The sequence below is a fragment of the Canis lupus genome, chromosome 10, assembly GCF_011100685.1.
Source record: "Canis lupus familiaris isolate Mischka breed German Shepherd chromosome 10, alternate assembly UU_Cfam_GSD_1.0, whole genome shotgun sequence".
Taxonomy (NCBI): Eukaryota; Metazoa; Chordata; class Mammalia; order Carnivora; family Canidae; genus Canis; species Canis lupus.
The window spans coordinates 69,286,409-69,305,250 of NC_049231.1; the positions used below are offsets into that span (position 1 = coordinate 69,286,409).

General features: G+C 57.1%; 1 protein-coding gene across 1 annotated transcript in view; it reads left to right on the forward strand.

The window, feature by feature from the left end:
• ANTXR1 (ANTXR cell adhesion molecule 1) overlaps positions 1–18,842 on the forward strand; it is a 197,874-nt gene that overhangs the window by 160,757 nt on the left and 18,275 nt on the right. The window lies entirely within an intron of this gene.

Below are 18,842 nucleotides of genomic sequence, written 5' to 3' on the forward strand. Positions count from 1 at the left end.
ACAGTGGGGACCGTGAGGTGGGCGCAGACGGGATTTCGCCACCTCGATGGTCAGACCGGGGAGCCCGGGCCTGGTTCTGTGCCCGCTGCGCACTGATGCTCGTCCGGGGACAATGTCATAGCACCAGGTAGACCGTCCTTCACCAAGTCCTCTCTGATGCAAGCGTGACTCCATATTAACCGCATGCGTCACGCGTGTGTGGGATTGGGCCGCAGGTGTCTTGTCCTGGAGAGCCGCCGGGGGACAGGTGTCATCCGATGAGCCCGGAGCCCGTCCGCGGGGTCGCCCGGCCCCCCGCGGGGCCCTGAGGCTGGAGGTCAAGTGGTGACGCGGGGGAGGAAGGTGAGGGACGCTCCACCGGGAACTGGCTGGGGGGCCCCCAGTTCAATCCCGGGGCTACCCCGTGGCCCCGGTTACGCTCCCCAGCTTCACTCTCCCCGGGCGTGATAGCGATCCCCGATCGCCACTTCCCTGGGCGTCGTCAGGGCTCAAGAAAGTGACACGTGTCGGTAGCTGGAGCAGGTGGGAGTTCATTTCCTCCCCTCCCCTCCCCTCCCCGCCCCCGGGACGTTGCCATCAGTCTCCCAGGAGTCCATCGCGGCTCGACGGGAACAGAAACCTCCGTGGACTCGCCTTGGCCGTGTCCGACGGCGCCGAGGCCGGAGAGCCCAGCTGGGGACCGTGCAGGGCCTGGCGCCGGGGCCGGTCTGCTCTTGCCCCCTGGACGGGCCTTTCATACTGGCCGTTTACACGGACGAGCTTCAGATTTGCCGTCGGGTCCGTCGGCAGCCTGCGGGCGCCCCGCGGGCCTGGAGACGCGGTGCCGTGTGCTGGCCCCGACTCCCGACCTTTGTACCGACGTTTTGTGAGAGTGGATCGTCGAAGAAAAAGAGGAGGAAAGCAAATTGTAAGGAAATGTTCCTCGAGGGTGTGATTTGTCTTGGCAGAGCACCTTCCTTGGATACTTGTATCCTCAGTGGGATCTAGTTCAGTTCTCACCCTTGGAAATCTTTCCTTCATTGTCTCGTTGGAGAGGGACGGGAGTACTTAGGATTCTTGGCTTCCTTGCCCGAGTGATGAAAAGAAGTTCAAGTCACCCTATGTCCCCAGCGAAAACCAAACTGTACCCAAAACCTGCCGAGGTGGCTGTTTCCCGAGACGTCGGACCCAAAGTGGATGCTTCGAAACACACCATCCTGAGGTTTTTCTTTTTCCTTTTTCCTTTTTTTTTTTTTTTTAATTTTTTGTTTTTTGTTTTTTTGCACCAACGTCCTTCCCTGCGGTCAGAGATCCCTCTAAATTCACAGATGTGCAGGCGGCTGCTGGGGTGGAGGGCTGTCCCCTCCCTCGGCGCCCCCGCCTCTGTCCTCCGGTCCCCCACAGCCCGACCACACGCACACTCCCCTCGTCGTCGTTGTCGTTGTCATTTTACAGCTTCTCCTAGGACGCCCACGTTCGAAGGGCCTCATCCCCCAAACGGCTGCAGCAATGGAAGGTCAAGTCCTGGTGTCGAGCCTCAGTTGCCCCCAGAGAAGCGAGGCCCAGGGCCGGGACAGGGCCTCATTTTTTCCCTTCCAAACCGCGTCAGGATCGAGCGAGGCAGGACTCGGTTCTAGAGTCAGGATCGCACCCGAGCCCGGACCACTTGGGAGGTTGGCAGCTTTGTCCAAGCACATGGTCGTGTCCAGCGGCTCGCGCGGCTGCCGTGGGCCTGGGGACGCTGGGGAAGTCCGTCTGCGGGGACCCTCTGCGGGGACGGGCCTCGGCCAAGAGCCGCCCGCACCCCACCCGCTGGGAGCTGGGCTCTGGCCGGCGGTGGGGTCACAGGGCCCAGGGCGCGCCGCGTGCAGAGGGCCGCCCCCGACACCAGCCCCTGAGCACGGCTCCCCAGCGTCTCCCAGCCGCCACCTTCCTCCGTCCCCTGTTGGCCCCTGGGGAAGATGAGGCTCCGGTAGTCAGGGTCACACAGGGAATTAGCGGAAGGGGCTGGACCAGATCCCATCAGCCCCTGGCCGTCCCTGCGGCCTCACCCCTGCAGGGGAGGAGGGTGGGGATCGGGGAGGGGCCAGAGGTGGGACAAGGCCCGATTCTGGAAATACAGCGAGTCCTCCCTTCTGGCCTTGCGCCGCGCCCATCACCCAAGCCTCTCCTTTTGCATCCTGCCCAAGGGGACGGGACGCTCCCGTCCTCCCCACAGCCCGCCGCCCTGCACGGGTTGCACCCCCAGCCCCCATGCCCCCTCCTGGCCCCCCCTCCTTCCTCCCCTGCACCCCCAGGGTCCTGTGTAGGACGGGGTGCACCTCCAGCCCCCATCCTCCCTCCTGGCCCCCCACCCTCCTCCCCTGCACCCCCAGGGTCCTGTGTAGGACGGGGTGCCCCCCATCCCCCATGCACAATCAGGCCTGGAGCTCCTGCTGCACAGCAGGCACCCAGGAGGGTGTGAGAGGAGGGAGGTGGGCCCTTGCCCTGGGGGTGCACATCAGAGTAGGCAGGAAAGCAGGGTCACACTGCACCAGACGTGTGGTGGGGGGCAGCTCGGGGCACCACGGGGGCAGGGGGCAGGGAGCTGTGACCCAGGCTTCCAAGGCAGACACCCGAAGGCCAAGCTCTCCTGGTGAAGTGGGGGGAAGCCGTCCTGCGGGGGGCACGCCTATGTGCAGCCCCAGGCAGGAGAGGCCAGAGGAGGAGGCCCAGGCTGACCTTGGGACCGGAAGGGGAGAGCAGCCTCGCCCCCCTGCTGGCTACTCCCGGGGTTGGGGTGCTCAGCACCAGCTGCGGCCCCGCCCCCCCAGGGTCCCCCAGGCCCCTCCTTCCTCGGTGCTCACAGCTCCTGCAGCCAAGTCAGTGAAAGCCAATACTGACCTTCCTTCCTGAAGAAGCTGTGATTTTAGCAACGAGATCATAGCTCTTTTCTGCCCCCCAAGTTCTCTCCGCACTGAGGACGGGGCTCAGTTCACCTTCTCGTCCCAGGAATTGTGAGTCTCTGCAACCCCCAGGTGCTCACAACCGGCTGCAGACTTCCGTGGCGTCCCCTTGGTAGCAAGCGCGTTTGCATTTCCATAATGGGCCGCAATGTCGCAACAAACCCTCTGCCTTTTAATGAGGAGAGCGGGCCCACCCTGCCTTCTAGGGGCATCTTCCAGGAAAAGGAGGCTTAACAAAGGCTATTAGAACATTAGATTTTCGTTGGGATGGCTGCCCCTACCTTCTGTCACCGCCGCTTACTGATAACTTTGACTTTTTGCACAGTTTAGTAGAAAAACAACTCTCTGACTTTACTAGGCTCGCTTTTCAGATTCGTTCTTACGGGATTTCCTTAACGTTTCGGTGCTTCTGTATCTTTTCCCTTTTGGCTGATGCCGTGGATCGCAAGGCCGCGTCCAGAACCCACGGTGCTGGCACAGCTAGCGCCCCGCGGATGCTCGCTCCCTAGCATCCGGCCCCTCGCTGCCTTCCTGGGTTCCTCCCACCCCTGGACGGGGTCGCCCCATTGAATGGCGTGGCCTCGGGGGCTGATGCCCAGGCATGGGCCGCCGTCACGTTGGCCGCATGCCGACTTTTCAAGGCCTCTGACTTGAATACAAGCTCTAAACGAAGTCAATCTTGAGTAAGCTTTTCCATAGTCTCTTCTGCTCACTAAAGGTGATGTGTAATGGCAAATTCCTAAATGTCACAGAGTCTGGAAAGTTGGGCATCATAGCAGACATCCACTGGCCTTTAGTGGTGCAAGTACTAAAAGTGAGCCCGCTGCAGATTCTACCGTGGGGTCGACCCTGTTGCCGCACAAGACGTGTCCCCCTTCCTTTCTCTTTCTAGCAAGGACGGTAGCTCTGAGCAAGAGACGTGGGGTTTCTTAGACACGGAGGTAGACAGAAATAGAAGGGCGGTGGCGTGTCTTGTCCTTTGGTGGTGGGAGCAAGTGTCCCAGAGTCCTGGCGCCACTGCCTCGGTGACTGCAGCACGTCGACAGACCTAGGGGTGCTCAGCGATGGCCAAGGCATCTGCAGAACGGAGGCGGCTCTCCGCGCAGGTAAGCGGCAAGCACGCCTCTAAGGGAGACCGAGCCCCGTGAGAACGCCCGAGGCCCCGGTCCCCGCCACCCGTGGGCTGCGCCAGGCGGCTTTCCACCAGGTGCGTCTGCTCGTGGATCCAAGCAACATCTCCCGGCAAAATTGGACCTTACGGGTAATTAGCATCAAGCCAACGGCCTACGTGTCTGCGCCCACAGCGGGCCACTCCTGAGCGGCTTGGATGCAGGCTTCCGGAAGCTTTCGCCGGCCCACGGGCACGTTCCAGTGTCGTCCAGCAGCACAGCTGTGCTTCCAGCGGGCTGTGCACTCTACTGCCGGAAGGAGGGTTGTGCCCCCCGGAGGATCACCCGCGGCCAGGTTTCGACGCCCGTCCTTCGTAAAACTCACCCAACCCAAGCGATCGACTTCGGTGTCAAAGGAGAACAGGAATCTTTGGATGCCTTTATTCTGTAATTAATTTTCTTGCTCTCTCCAGCCCGTTCTTTTGAGGACGTGTTTGGTTCTCATCCATCTCCAAGCTGACTTTTTTTTTTTTTTTTTTTTGGTTTTAACGGCCAACGAGTTGATGATTGGAATTCTCTAGCTTTGTAAGCCCTGGAACAAACCGTCCCTCCCTGAAGAAACACAGCTTCTCATAAATCTTCCCCCGCCACCCCCAGGAACTCCAGGGTTAGAGAGGAGAGAAACAAGATTTGATGTTAAATGAGTCATCTTCCCAGCTGTCGCTTGCAGAAGACCGATGAGTACAGACGTGATAGACAGATGCAGTTTCAAATATAGTTTTCACACCTTAAAAAGTCCATGGGGATCGGAAGATAGAAAGCCCCTCCATGGCAGGAATTTTAAAGTAAAGAATTTTCTTGTAGGCTCTTCACGGTCGTGGGAGAGCAGGCGAGGGCCTTCGTCTGGGTGAGAACATCACTAAGCCACTGGGTGGGATGACAAATGGAGTCGCATTTTAAAAAATTACTTGTGACCTCCCCGTTTCACCCCCACCGGTAGCAAAAGGTGGTTTTAGGCCGTAAACACCCCAAAAGTAGTCTAGAGCTGTACTGTCTGGTAAGGCAGCTGCCTCGAAACATGGTTGAGCATCTGCCTCCAGCTTAGGGCGTGACCCCAGGGTCCCGGGATCGAGTCCCGCATCAGGCTCCCTGCATGGAGCCTGCTTCTCCCTCTGCCTGTGTCTCTGCCTCTCTCTCTGTCTCTCAGGAATAAATAAGTAAAATCTTTAGAAAGAAAAAGAAATGAAATATGCAATGAGGATAAAACACACTCTGGATTTTCAAAGTTATAATATAAAAAAATATGGAATATCTTTTTAGTGATTTTTCTATTGATTACATGTTCAAATGATAACCTCCCGGACATACTGGGTTAAATAAGCTATATTATTAAAATGCACTTCACCCGTTTCTTTTTTTTTTTAATTTAAAAAAATTTTTTAATTTCCATTTGGTTTTTTTTTAATTTATTTTTTATTGGTGTTCCATTTGCCAACATATAGAATAACACCCAGTGCTCATCCCATCAAGTGCCCCCCTCAGTGCCCGTCGCCCAGTCACCCCCACCCCCCGCCCACCTCCCTTTCTACCACTCATTATTATTAAAATGCACTTCACCTGTTTCTTTTCACTTTTCACAAATGTGGCTCCTAGAGAACTAAAAAACTACCCAAGTGGTGTGCGTCCTGTTTCTACTGGACTGCACTGGTCTGGAGGACTGGCCTGGAAGACACTTGCGAGGAGGGGGCGACATGACTTCCTACGGGCCCTGAGTCCTCCAACCATTTGTATTTTGTGGACACAACGAGGATTCCCGAAATTATGGGAATCTGCCCCAGCCCTTCCTGGTGTTCTGCTGGGTCAGCCGGGACTTTGCCTTCCTGCGCCGGTCTCTGTCCCCGGCTCTGTGTCCGAAGCCAGACGTCTCGCATGCTCCACCCCATGCTCTGTTAGGGTTTTGTTTGAAGCAGAGAAGCATTGGGCTAAATAAAGCACTTGCAGACGACCTGCTTCTGGGTGGGTTTTGTACGTCGCCGAGCATCTCACTCTATTGAAGCAGAGCGATCCCTGCAAAGTCAGCCCTCGACACAAGGGTTCGCAAGGAAAGAAAAGGAAAATGAAGCCGACAAGCATTTACGGAGGTCTCTCGGCTGCTTCTTTTCTCTACTATCATCACAGGGAAGAGAGGCCTTGCAGCCTTTAAAACTCTCTTCTAGGTACGTGTACTTTTACGGGATTACCTTCTCTAGCTTTGAAAAATTTCTAGAAAGCAAATAGTAGCCCCACCACCTTACCAGAACGGGAACCCACTTGACTCGAGCAGTAATGATCACTAGTACTTGCCAAAAGCCATACAATCTGCAGTTACTTTCTTTTCTTTCTTTCTTCCTTTTTTTTTTTTTTTTTTTTGCGGTTACTTTCAAGGCATTTCTTCCGATGACCCTGTGACGTGGGTGTTCTCGCTCCCATATTACAGATGAGGAAATTGTCTTTACAGATGACCGAAGAGCTTAGGCTCTACACTGATAAATGAGAAAACTAGCATTGGTCCATCCGACATGTGTTTATCTGTCGTTCTAAGCCCTGGTGAACCAGGGGCCGGGTGCTTTCATGGCATTTACGCTCAAGGATTCCCAGCATTCCAGTGCCATGCCACGAACTCGAATACAGTTGTCCCTCCTTGTCCAGGGGGATGGGGGGGAAGCATGTGCCAAGACCCCCCGATAGATGCTTGAAACCGCAGCAAGTACTTTATATATACTGTGCTTCTTCCTATACTTCAATACCTGTGATGAAGTTTAATTCATAAATCAGGCCCAACACGAGATCCACAGCAATGACGGTAAAATAAGACAATTATAACGACCTACTGTGATAACAATTATGTGAACGTGGTGTTCTCTTCTCTCTGAACACACTCTACCATCCTGGACTCATCCTTTCTGTGATGATGTAAGAGGATAAAATATTAAAAAAAAATTTTTTTAAGGATAAAATTCAAAAAAATAAATAAATAAATAAATAAATAAATAAATAAATAAATAGGATAAAATGCCCGCATGATGAGATGAAGGGAAGTGAATGATGGCGGCGTGGTGGCGACCACTGACCGTCGGGCGATACATAGAAGTTCTGGTTTTGGAGCCGTGGTTGACCGGGGGTACTGAGACTGTGGAAAGTGGAACCCCCAGATAAGGGTCTACTGGAGGGTCGCAGGGTGGAAGGAGGGTGGATGTCTTGCCTGCATGGTCAGCAAAGCCCTGTCTTGGGAGAGCTTGACATCCACGGGAGGTCCGAATGACGGGCAGGAGCTGGCCACGGCCAGACGGGAGCCCGGGCGGTGGTGCAAAGGCTACAAGGGCAGAGAGCAGTGAGGATGGAGGGTGGTAAGGCCAGCGGGGCAGCCAGGGCCGTAAACCCGGGGAGGCGTCGGCGTTGACGCTGGGCCCAGCGCGGAGGACTCGCGGTGCGGGGACCGTCGAGGAGGCACACGGTCCGGTTCGTATTCTACAAACACAACCGTCGACGCCGCGGGGAGAGTGGGTGCCAGGGAGGCTGGAAAGGCGGCAGCAGCGAGTGAAGCGGGCGTGCGGGCCGTCCTGGGGCACAGGCAGCGGGGAGGGCGGGGTGAGGTGGCCCGGGGTGGACGGAAGGATGGCGGAGACACAGCCGGGGCGCTGGCCGAGGACGGCTTAGCTCACTGGTGGCCCGACGGGCCGTGCGGTCCCGCCAGCCCCCCACGGGTCCCTTCCTAGCAGGCTCTGCTCCGGATGCCTTCCGACCGGTCGGGCGTCGCGGGGCCGGGGACAGCCGTGGCCCGGGAGTGGCTCGAGGGAGGAGGACGCGGTGGGAGTCGCCTGCCCCGGGGCCTGGTCAGAACGTCCACCTCAACCGTCGTTACCCACTAGGGCGGATTTTAATCAGGGGCTCGTGTCAGGCTAAGCCCCACGGGGGCCTCCCCCTCGCCGCTGTCAACAGGCACTTGATGAGTTACTGATGACCTGAGAAATGAATTTTTAAGTGAAGTCGGCCACCTCCCCCCGGAGGCCACCTCCCCCCGGACCGTAAGCTTTAGGAGCACAGGGTGCGGGCCTGGGCCCCGGTATCTACCCCCAGCGTCGAGGAGCGTGCCGGTGCCGGCCGACTGTGGATGATTCAAAAAGTAATCTCGAAGGAACTACCGAACCCGGTGAAAGCCGTGTTCCCCCAAGCCACATTCATGCCGGCTCCCCTGGCCCAACGCATGTCTCCCTCTTTCCCCAACCTCTCCGCGTGGCCGGACGGCTTGAAACGGCACCAGCCAGGGATCCCGTCCGCCCTCCGCGTCTCCTTGGACAACAACCCACCAGCCACCGGTCATTTCCACTCAGGAAGGCAATTGCCACAAGGAGCTTCCGGGGACCCCATCGTTGCAGGACCCACGAAGGAGCGCCCCCAAGAGAGGAGACGCCAGCCTGGAAGTGGGGACTCGTCTAGACTCGCCAGGGAGACTGAGGACCCGGAGGGCAAAGGCAGGTGGGAAATGAAGCCAGAACTTTTTTTGGAGCCGCCTTCGGCACTTGCTCCTCGGGTCCAGTTTTCTAAGGGCCACTTCATTTTTCGAGCCAACAGAGATCTCGGATCTCTCCGGAGCCTGCAGTTTTCAGGCCTTCTTGTGCCAAAAAAAAAAAAAAGAGAGAGAGAGAGAGAGAGAGAGAACTCCTTCTTTAAATGAAATCTTCCCGGAAGCCCAGTGTGAAAAACAGAGAAGGGAGACGCTCTGGTTCTAGACGGGCCCACGGGGCAGGAGACCAAACACAAACACACACACACACATTTGCACGCACGATTTTCCCACAGTCGCCCTGCGACCTCCCCTCAGCGTTCCCAAGCGCTTCTGAAACGCAGGAGCCCTAACGTAGTGCAAGACCCGCGCTGCCCTGGTCGCACCCACGTCTGCGAGGCCGGGCTCCGGAGGCCGAAAGGCTGGACCCAGCTTCTCCTTCCCTTCGTCAAGGATCAGACCCCTCGTTCCCTCCACTTCCCAAACCCTTCATCTACTCCGTAAATGTTTGCTGAATCAAAGAAAGAGCCCTTCCGCGGGGCCGCCAAGGACTTCCCCACGAGGTTAACGCGACCACCAAACATCTGCCAAGTGCTGACTGCGTCCTTAACCCAGAACAGATGACCGTTGTCGCCGCTACATTAATCAACACCCTGGACGCTATGGGTTCGACCTTTTCTGACCCATCTAAATTGCAGCTAAACATCTCACCCACATCTGTCCATCTTTTCTCTAAATGTTCTGGGAGGCATCGTGTGAAATGCTTTGCTGAAATGCAGATAAACTCCGTCTGTCTGTCAGCCCCCATCCACGAATCTAGTAGGACTTGCAAAAAAATAAATGAGGTTTGGCACGATTTGCTCCCTGCAAACCTTTGCTCACAGGGATGACCACCATTTCCTGTCTTTGGAACTTATAAACCATCTGTTTAATGATCTGTCCTCGCTTCCTGCCAAGGACTGACGTTCCCCTCATCAGTCAGCAGTTCCCACCGAAAGTGCTCCGGGCCTCGGGGCTCTCCATCCCTGCCGCTGGCCGGTGTCCAGGTCCTAGAAATGGCTCCCTTGTCCCTCTTCATGGAACAAGACTGCAACGTGGGGAGAGTTCAAGGTAGTGTGATTGTTTCCACGCCTGCCACGCCAGTTCAGGCTCAGCACCACTCCGCTGAGAGCATCGGAGCAGACCTCCCGCCGAAGCACGCTAGCTCTGCAGTCCAGCTGCACCACGCGCTGTGCCGTTTGGGCTACTTCCCCTCTCTGAACCCACAAAATGAGCTCATGAGCAAGTTGGAGGATTACGCGCCGTATCATACGTGTGAGGTGCTTAGCACAGAGGTTGGCACATATCGTGACTGTCACTGGAAGAAAACGATCTTATCGCAGGTTAGGGATGGAGACCGGGCAAGGAACAGGCCCAGAAGGAAGGCCTGCGTGGGAGGGGCCTATTCGTAGGGACAGAGTCCTACAATCTATGCATTTTTCTAGGCACTAGAAAGTATGCAGGAAAGACCCTCTTCCCTGTAGAGCTTGGAGTCTCCTGGAGAACAAATGATGAAAACACGTCTTTCCCCTTTCAGTCACATGGTTGTGAAGTTCTGTTCGGGTCACATGAAAGAGCTAGACCTGCCCCAGGCTGGTTCCTGGAGTGGCTTCTCGGAAGGGCCCACAGATGATCTCAGGGGCAAGTCCTTCGGGTGGTTCCCAAACCCCCAGAGACCTCAGTGCAAGGGACTCCGTGTCCCCGAGCTCCTAAGGAGGCGCGGAGGCACAGGGTGGTGGGCTCCTCACGAGAATGTCCGTGCAAGACGCAAAAACAATTAGGGTCCGTGCTCCCGGGCCTCTGGGCGAAATCGCAGAAGAACCACTCCATGTGTTTGTTGATGACAATTAGGTTGGCAGGACTCCGCTGCAGTGGATTTTAGAAGCTCTGGGTCCGTTTCTAAAGCTCATTTATTTTAAAAGCTCTTGAACTAAAGGCAATAGTAATAGATGACAGCTGGGAATTTTTAAGTTATTTTCAGTTCTGGGGGAAAAAAAAAAAAAGAGGGTTGGGTTGGGTATCCATTTATATTTCCATACTAAGGATAAGTCGATAAAGGAGATTTCATTGTGTTTGCCAGTCTAAAAGTAATCGATTCAATGTGCCATAGTCGGGAACTCAGACTGCTTGGAAAGCCCAGGAGAAGCACCCCCCTCGGGGGACCGCGTGACTGTGACTGTGGCCCGGTGGGTTAGGAGCGGCAGCTGCTGGGAAGGTCCCCCGGCGGGCAAGGGTGCCCACCGGGTCACCTTTTCATGCAGCTCCTACTCCGGTCCATCTCGGGGGGCCTGGAGCCCTGCTAGGAGGGCTGAGACTTCCAGCCCTGACTGTGACCAACCCTGAGCAGGAGTCCGCAGTCGCAGCGGGGACGAAACCACAACAGCCTCCGGGAACCCGGCACCAGCAGGGAAGGCCGGCCTGGCTCCGCAGCCGCCTGCCGTGACCCGGAGCAGGAATCAAAGGCCGCAGGACTCACCACCTGACTGGGGAGGGGGCTCCCAAGGCAGGGGGGGCCGTCGGTGGTTCCAAAGGCTGGAGAGCTCGGTCGGAAAGGCCCAGGTCCAACTAAAACAAGCCCGGAGCCTTAACAGCTGCCCTGTTTTGACATCAGGAAGCCCATTTTTAGTTCTGCTCATGGCTCTACTGTACAAAGTTTATGTTTCTCTTTCATGGTCTTAATTAATGCTTGAGAGAATTAAGCCCGTAAGGCCCGAGACCACAACTTCCTCATCCACCGGGGATGGGCTACTTTTCCCAGAGCCTGCGTCTTCCTGAGAAGTCCCCAGATTCTTTACCAGGGTTCGGTAGTCCTGCTGGTAGGCTTGACGCGTAGACGGAGCAGGTGTAAGCAGAACGGGCTGGAGGCCCCTGCCGTGAGCAGAAGGCTTCTCCGCGCAGATGTATCTCCTCCTACCACCTACCAGAAATTCTCCGAAAGGAGAAAAGTTCATCTCTCTGATTGAAGATCTGAAGCCTGCGGTTAACACTGCAGTGTCCACCAGCAGGAGAAAACGCACCCACGCTCACACGCGCGTGCCGCCAACCGCACGCCGCACACCGCTGAGGAAAATTAGGGCATCATTGGTGTCCCTGAGCTAACTGGCAGAGTCGATCTTGTTCTTTTATTCATTCACCGCTTTTTATATTGCTAATAACTGGATCCTTTGCCATGAGCCAGGCGCCGTGCTCTGTGCTTAACAAATGTACTCTCTTCGCGTATCACGAAGCTTAACTGATTAATAACTGCTTTCCGAGGACACTGAAATGATGGGTTCCCTTGGTGGCTCTGACTCAGGAGGCCCCCGGGTCGGGTTTTGGCGGCTGTTTTTAACAAGCAGCCCAGGTGATGCTGATGATCAAGTAGCTCTCCTGGGAATCTTCTCCGTTGCTCCAACTGGCCTTCCCAGCAGGTGTGATCCCGTCCCCAAAAGCAGAGGAGGGACGCTGGCGTCCCCATTGTGGCCTGAGAATCCATTATCCTTCCCTGAACAGTCGCACGGCAGCCTCGCGGTGACCAGTCTGAAACCCCCAGATCTTCACCCACGCTGGGACGGGGCTGGGAGTCCCCCATAACAGTATCGATTTTCTTTACTTAAATGGTAGACCTGGCTTTTCATCCTAACCAGGAAGTGGTCTTACCTAATGCAACCTCCCGTTCCAGCTCGCCCACTTCCCTTCCGCATCCTGACCCCATTCTCCCAAGCACCAGGCTCCACTCACCGCCGGGAGTCAGCAGCACGTGTGGTAGGAAGTGCTCGTGGACTCTGTGGTCCATCTGACGCAGGAGCCGAACCTGGCCACAGTCACCTCCACCATCAGGAGCTGCTCCAAAAGCTGTTCTTTCTGTGTGTGCTTTGAACCGGCTGTTAGCTACTGAAAACCTAAGTAGCGGGATCCCTGGGTGGCGCAGCGGTTTGGCGCCTGCCTTTGGCCCAGGGTGCGATCCTGGAGACCCGGGATCGAATCCCACGTCGGGCTCCCGGTGCATGGAGCCTGCTTCTCCCTCTGCCTGTGTCTCTGCCTCTCTCTCTCTCTGTGTGACTCTTGTAAATAAATAAAAATTAAAAAAGAGAAAGAAAACCTAAGTAGCACTTGCTAAGGAAACAGTAATGGAGAGAAACTCTCCCAACTGTACGTGGCACCTTTCTGCATCCTAATAACTTTTCAGTATTCAGGCCATGATTTAAAGAAATGGGAGGCCACCAAACTCGGAGTCTGTTTTGGCAAACGTTTATGTTGTTGACGGTCCCACCTATCAAAAAGGCAGAGCTATTTAACAGAAACGTCCACGAAGGGAGCCAACACAGTCTCATGGCTGCAAAGAAACCTTAGACCTTGTGGTCTGACCCTCTTCTCTACAGCTCGGGTTTTCCAGCCGTAGGAGGGAGGGATGGTTCTCTCTGCCTTCTCCTCATGAAGACGAGGTATGTGTAGACAAGGTGGTGCAGGACTCTGAGTTTCTGGGGCAGGACTGAGCCGTTGCCACTGCAGCACGGTTCCCCGAAACTAGGTTTCTTCACCCGTCAAGAGTTACCGCGGGGGCTGGGATGATGAGTAATGCCTCCATGTAGCTAAACGGACAGTTGGAGGAGAGTCTTCCCCCCGTGATGACAGAGTCACAAGTCACTGGGTCTGAAATCTCTAGGTCTGAGACACCAGGAAGCTGACAGTTTGTATATACAACAGAAAAAGCCTCTTTGAACTACACAATGTTTATGTTACAGTAATCGCTCTTAAAGCAAGTCTGTGTATGTTGTTCTTTGTTTCTTTAAAACAACTCTTCCGGGGGAAAAAAAAAAAAAAAAAAGCAACTCTTCCGTTGAATGTACTGCTTAGGATGAATTTATGTAGCAAGCAGTTGACTCCTCTCTTGGTGGATGGTGAAGACAGGGTCCGTTGTCCTTCCTCCGTCCGCGCGGAGACCGTAGGCGGCCGATCCTAACTAACCATAACACTGGAAGATAGAGCACTGGACCCTGCCGGTCCCTATGCTCCGATGATTCCTGTCCCTTGTATCAGATCTGTTTTGAGACTCTTACAGGGATCCTCGTTACCTCAAATGCAAAGGGAGGTCTTATTTGACGTGTCCGGGGAATACAGCCCACGTGAACCGTCGTAACAAAATGAACCTGTTAAACAAAACGCCATTCAAGGAATAGAGAAGATGGACGGAATGCCACAGAAAGACCCAACGCTTATTCAATTATACACGGAGAAGTGGAGCCACCTGGGAAGGCACGGCGTGGAGCTCTTAGGTGACACTGCGTGGTTATAACACTTGCTTATTGACTCAGAGCTATAAAGAGACTCCCCAGTTACGGAAGCCAGTGGATGCTCTCCCCCAAAATAGTCGCGTCCCGCTAAGACCTACTTAAGGTACCTCTCCAAAAGTACCCGTACGGCTTCACACACCTAAAATACAGTAAAAATCTCACTTTAGGAGACATCAGAGTCGGGGGCAGGGGGTTATTAGCCCACGTACCCAAGGGAAAGATTATTTCTTTTAAGTTCTCCAGGTAAAGCCCCATCTTGTTCCTATATCACAATTCAACTCTTGCCGTGAGTGAGACTAAAAAGGGGACCTAAAAATAAAGCAAAAGGCATTCAGCGGGATCTCAGTTCTAACCCCAGGACAGCTCATCCAGGACAGACTGCCAGTGAATCCATCAGATTTTGCCTGGACTCAGTTTCCCATCCAGGAGAAGAATTAGGAGAAGGAAAGGAAGACGATCATCATCCTGGGTTCCCGTTGCGTCTCCCAAAATGAGGGGAATCCACTGAAATGTGAAAATGGTGGAATGTGGAAATAAATCAATACACAAACCTATAGCCCCCCAGTGTTGATAGTCGTCATGTTGGAATAGTGAGTCTGGGGTTTCCTTTTGTCTTTTTTTCTTTTTTTTCCATAAAAATTTAGTGCTCTTAATTGCTTTTGTTTAGTGAGAAAAGTGATAATTTAAGGAAAGAGAAAGAAGCAGATGTGAGATTTAAAGGGCGATCGTAGAACTGGATCTGTGATGTCTGAGCTAGACTCCCCGGTGGGTAGAAGAATGCTCCAGTTGACTGCATGGGAATGAGGTGTGCAGGGCAGCCCGGGTGGCGCAGCGGTTTGGCACCTGCCTTCGGCCCAGGGTGCGATCCTGGAGGCCCGGGATCGAGTTCCACGTCGGGCTCCCTACATGGAGCCTGCTTCTCCCTCTGCCTGTGTCTCTGCCTCTCTCTCTCTCTATGTCTATCATGAATTAATAAATTAATTAATTAATTAATTAATTAATTTAAAAAATGAGGCGTGCACGGTCCCACCATGACACGGTGGCCACCTCTGCTGACAGTTCAGCCAGCGTCCAGCACCATCTTCACGTCCATGGCCCCAGCCTCCTGGGACCCTCATGGGCACGGTCACCATCGCTAAAACTCGCCCTCTGGTTTGTCTAGAGGTCCCCCAAGGCTTTTGGACTCAGGGCTTTGGTATGAAATTCGATCTTCATTTAGTTCATGATTTTTTTTTCCTCTACCCAGCGACAGAGTAGGATGAGGTCATGTTTTCTGGCGTGCTGGCCCAGGATCTGAACCCTTAACAGTGAAAAATATCGAGAGCTTAAGAAGCCGGTGTCCAGTTTTCTTTCACTGGTCTTGAGTGGACGGTGACGTTTTCCTAGATGTTAATTCCAGAGTGACGGAACCGTCAGTGTCCCCATCTGTCCCCACTGCAAAATTAGTCCTTCTCTGCAACAGTCGCACCGAAATCTGGTAATGAATGACCCAACAACCCAAGAAAACTGTCTTTCCCCCCTGAGCCTGTTTAGTGGCTCTCATTTCCGTCTAAGCTCTACTGTAATTTCAGTCGGGACAACAGCAGGCTGGAAGGGCGAAGGGGATTAGCCCAAAACCACTGGATGGCGAAGAGGAGGAGGAGGAGGAGGAGGAGGAGGAGGAGGAGGGAGAAGAGGCCTATGTCTTCCAGTGAATGTTCTACTTCAAAGCTTCAGAAAATGGGCTTGCATCGCCCTCTTCCAGGAAGTGCCCGCGAGGCCCCGCCGCTACCCGAGGCCGTCCCCCCACGAGAGCGGAGAGTGTCCAGGTGTCCCTGCACAGGCCCACGCGCCATCTCGGCCTTCATGCCCTGCCCTTCCCTCCCAAAACGCGGCGGTCAGACAGCTCGGGAAGCGTCATGTCCCTCTGAAAAATGACATGGGGGAGGCGGGGGCAGAGGGGTTCAACCCCAATCCCTCTTGTGAGGATATTCCCAAAATATCGACAGTCTGGTGGCCCGGCCACATGACACCGCGTGGCTGACGGAGGAACGGAACCTCCTTGGAGGTTAAACTAGTCCCTCTCGGGTCTTTGAACAAACTTGGGAAGCTGAGCTGTGGGCCAGAAAGAAGCACGGGCGGCTCTTTGGTGGCACCTGTCCTCGCCGTCTGATGGCCCCGGCCGGGTGGGTGGCCCCGTGCCTCATGGGCTCACTGTCCTCTCGAAGCGCAGGCCGCACGCAGTCCTCCTTTGCCTGCCCCCACCAGCCGCCGAGGCGCTTTCTCCGGCAGCCCCAGAGTCGACCGTCCTGGGCGCCCTTCCTTGGCCTCGAAAGGACGGGTCACTGCTCTGGGTGCCAGCCTTGCCGCCCCGGGTAGCATGTTGGAGATTTAAGGGGGAACCTCGTGAGATGCGCACAGAGGACCCTCCGCGGAGAGCGGCAGGCCCGTGCTGGATGGGGGGGCAGGAGGAGGGTGTCTCGGGCCTTGTCTGCCGCCCTCTCCCGGGGGCGCCCGCGTCGCACACGGGGAGAGCAGGGCACAGGCTCACGGCGACGGAGCAGCTGCACGTAAGGCCGCGGCCTGGCTCGCTCTGCAGCTTTGCGGCGTGGCCCGCGAGCCCGTCGGACAACCTGCAATTCACGCCTCGATGTCGGGGCCGCTCCAGAAGCTGTTTGTGGATCACGTACCACGACACAGGCCGGGCCCTCGAAGAACGAAGGCAGGGACACATGGGAGGGCAGCAGTCGTCACGGCCACAGAGGACGAGGTGCCCCACCGTCGCTCGGGCTTTGCGCCGCGTCCTCAGCAGAAACTCCCAGAAAAGCAGGGGAGCCGTGGAGAACTGCGGGGTGTCTGCGCGCTGCCCCCCACCCCGTCTCCCAGCCTCAGCCTCAGGGGGAGGCCTCCTCCCCCTGAACTGGGCGGGGGCAGCGCAGGGGGAGGCCAGACCCCCATCCCCCACCCCACCCCACACACGCACACGCACACGCATGCACACGGCAGGGTCTTTGGAGGCGAACAGAGGCAGCTCCTACTCCGCATGAGGTCACGTCCTTCCTCTGGACGCTCTGGGGCCACAGGGTGTCCGGGCCCTGGGCCTGAACTCACTCCGGAGCTGACTCTGCGAACAGGCCCCCGACCCTGCAAGGGGACACCCTCCCCCCCACCCGCCGTGGCCATGCACACCCCTGTAGCCGGAGGCGGGGGAGACTCCCCGGGAGACGCCCCGGGACACCCTTCAGAGGCGACCCCGCGAGGGGAGGGCGCGTGAGCCCCGAGTCACACCCCTGGGCTGAGCCCCGTCTGCCCCGTGCGGCCCTGGCTTTAGCCCTCGAGAGCCTCCGCTTCTTTGTCTTGGAAATGGGAACAGCGATACCCCTGTAAGAAGGCAGCGGGGGCTTGGGATTACGGGGGGGGGGGGGGTGTCACATAAGCCGCGGCCACGAGGACCTCCGCCCGCACCCCAGGCCTTTAAGTGTGCTCGCGGGGTACAGACCCGATCGTGACCCTCAGGGCCTGCATGGGTGTCCGACGGCGACGGCTGTGCACCTGCCCTGGGAGGCCAGGCCTGCCCCCGCACTCCCTCAGGTGGCAGATCCTTGGGCCGCCCTCGGGTCGGGCCTGGGTGGGGAAGGGGCTGCAGCGGTCCGCGTGGGGCCCTCGGGTGGGCCCGAGCGAGGAGGGGCGGGATCCGAAGCCCCCGACACCGGGTTGGCCAAGCAGCGTCGGGAGGCAGGGAGCGTGTTCGGGAAGCGCGCCGGCAAAGGTCGGGAGGTCCAGGTGATCAGGGACCGGCGGCCCCGGGGCGCAGGTGAGAAGGGCCAGCAGGCGGCCAGGCTGATGGCAGGCGCCCGGGGTCTCAGCGGGGGGCACTGGGAAGGGGGCCAGCGAGGTCTCCGAGGGAGCGGCTGGGAGGCCGGGGGGGGGCCCGTGGGTCTGCGGGAGGAACGGGCCCCTGAGCCCTGGCTCGTGTCCGGAGTGGACCGGAGCGCCCGGGAAACCCGCCCCTGTCACAGTCCTGAGAGGTGAGGGGCCTAGGGTAGTGGGTGGGTCCCACTCGCGTCCGTCCGTCCTGCTGCGTCGGGGTGAGGCCTCTGTTTCCTGCGGTCGCACAGCCTCCCGGGCCGAGCTCTCGGGCCTCCCTGATCGGGGGCGCAGGGAGGTGGCTCCTCGCAGCCCCGCTGACCGCCCCTGGCACCCCAGCCTCCCGGCCGCCCCCGAGCCCGGCCGAAATGAACACGAGAGCGGCCACGAGGCGCGCCAACCGCAAGGCTGGCTGGTCGGCCTGTCCTGCCGGCAGGTGGGTGCGAGCACCTGCCCCGGCCCGGCCCGCGGAGCAGGCCCCGGGGGGCAGAGCTGGAGCTGGTTCCCGGGGTGTCAGGGAGGCGCAGGAGTGCAGAGCCTGGAGGCCAAGACGGTGCTGCAGGAGGGGCGCTGCGGCGGGAGGCGCCGGGAGGGCTCTGGGGCCAGGCCACGTGGGCACCCGCCGGACCCCCGGCCTGCTCCGGTCTGCGGCCCCCAAGCGGACGTCTCCGCCGAGCCCACGCTCACCGGCGGCCAAGATGAACTGGTCGTTAACAGCATCTTCTATTTACGGTTAAGGCGCCGAGACCCCCCAAAAGCTTTGCCGTGTCTGACGGCGGCCTCTCTCCCAAGGACTCGAGCTGTAGGTCTTTGTCGCTGCTCCCCGAACACGCTCGCTAAGACCAGACCCTTCGTCTCAGATCCTGCAGAACTTGGGCTCAGCGCAGCCGGGGGAGAATCCGCGCAGATACCTCGTTAGTGCCGCCCGGGGGGCGCGAGGTGCTTCCGAAGTGGACGGGGGGGTGGGGGGATGGGGGGGCACCTCGATACCAGGTCAGGACGGTCTCATTCCAGGCCCAGCTCTGCGTGGTCTTGTACTTAGGAAGAGGATCGGGTCCCAGCGGAGGCCTGAAACCAATTTGGAGGTTGGATGACTCAAATTAATGCT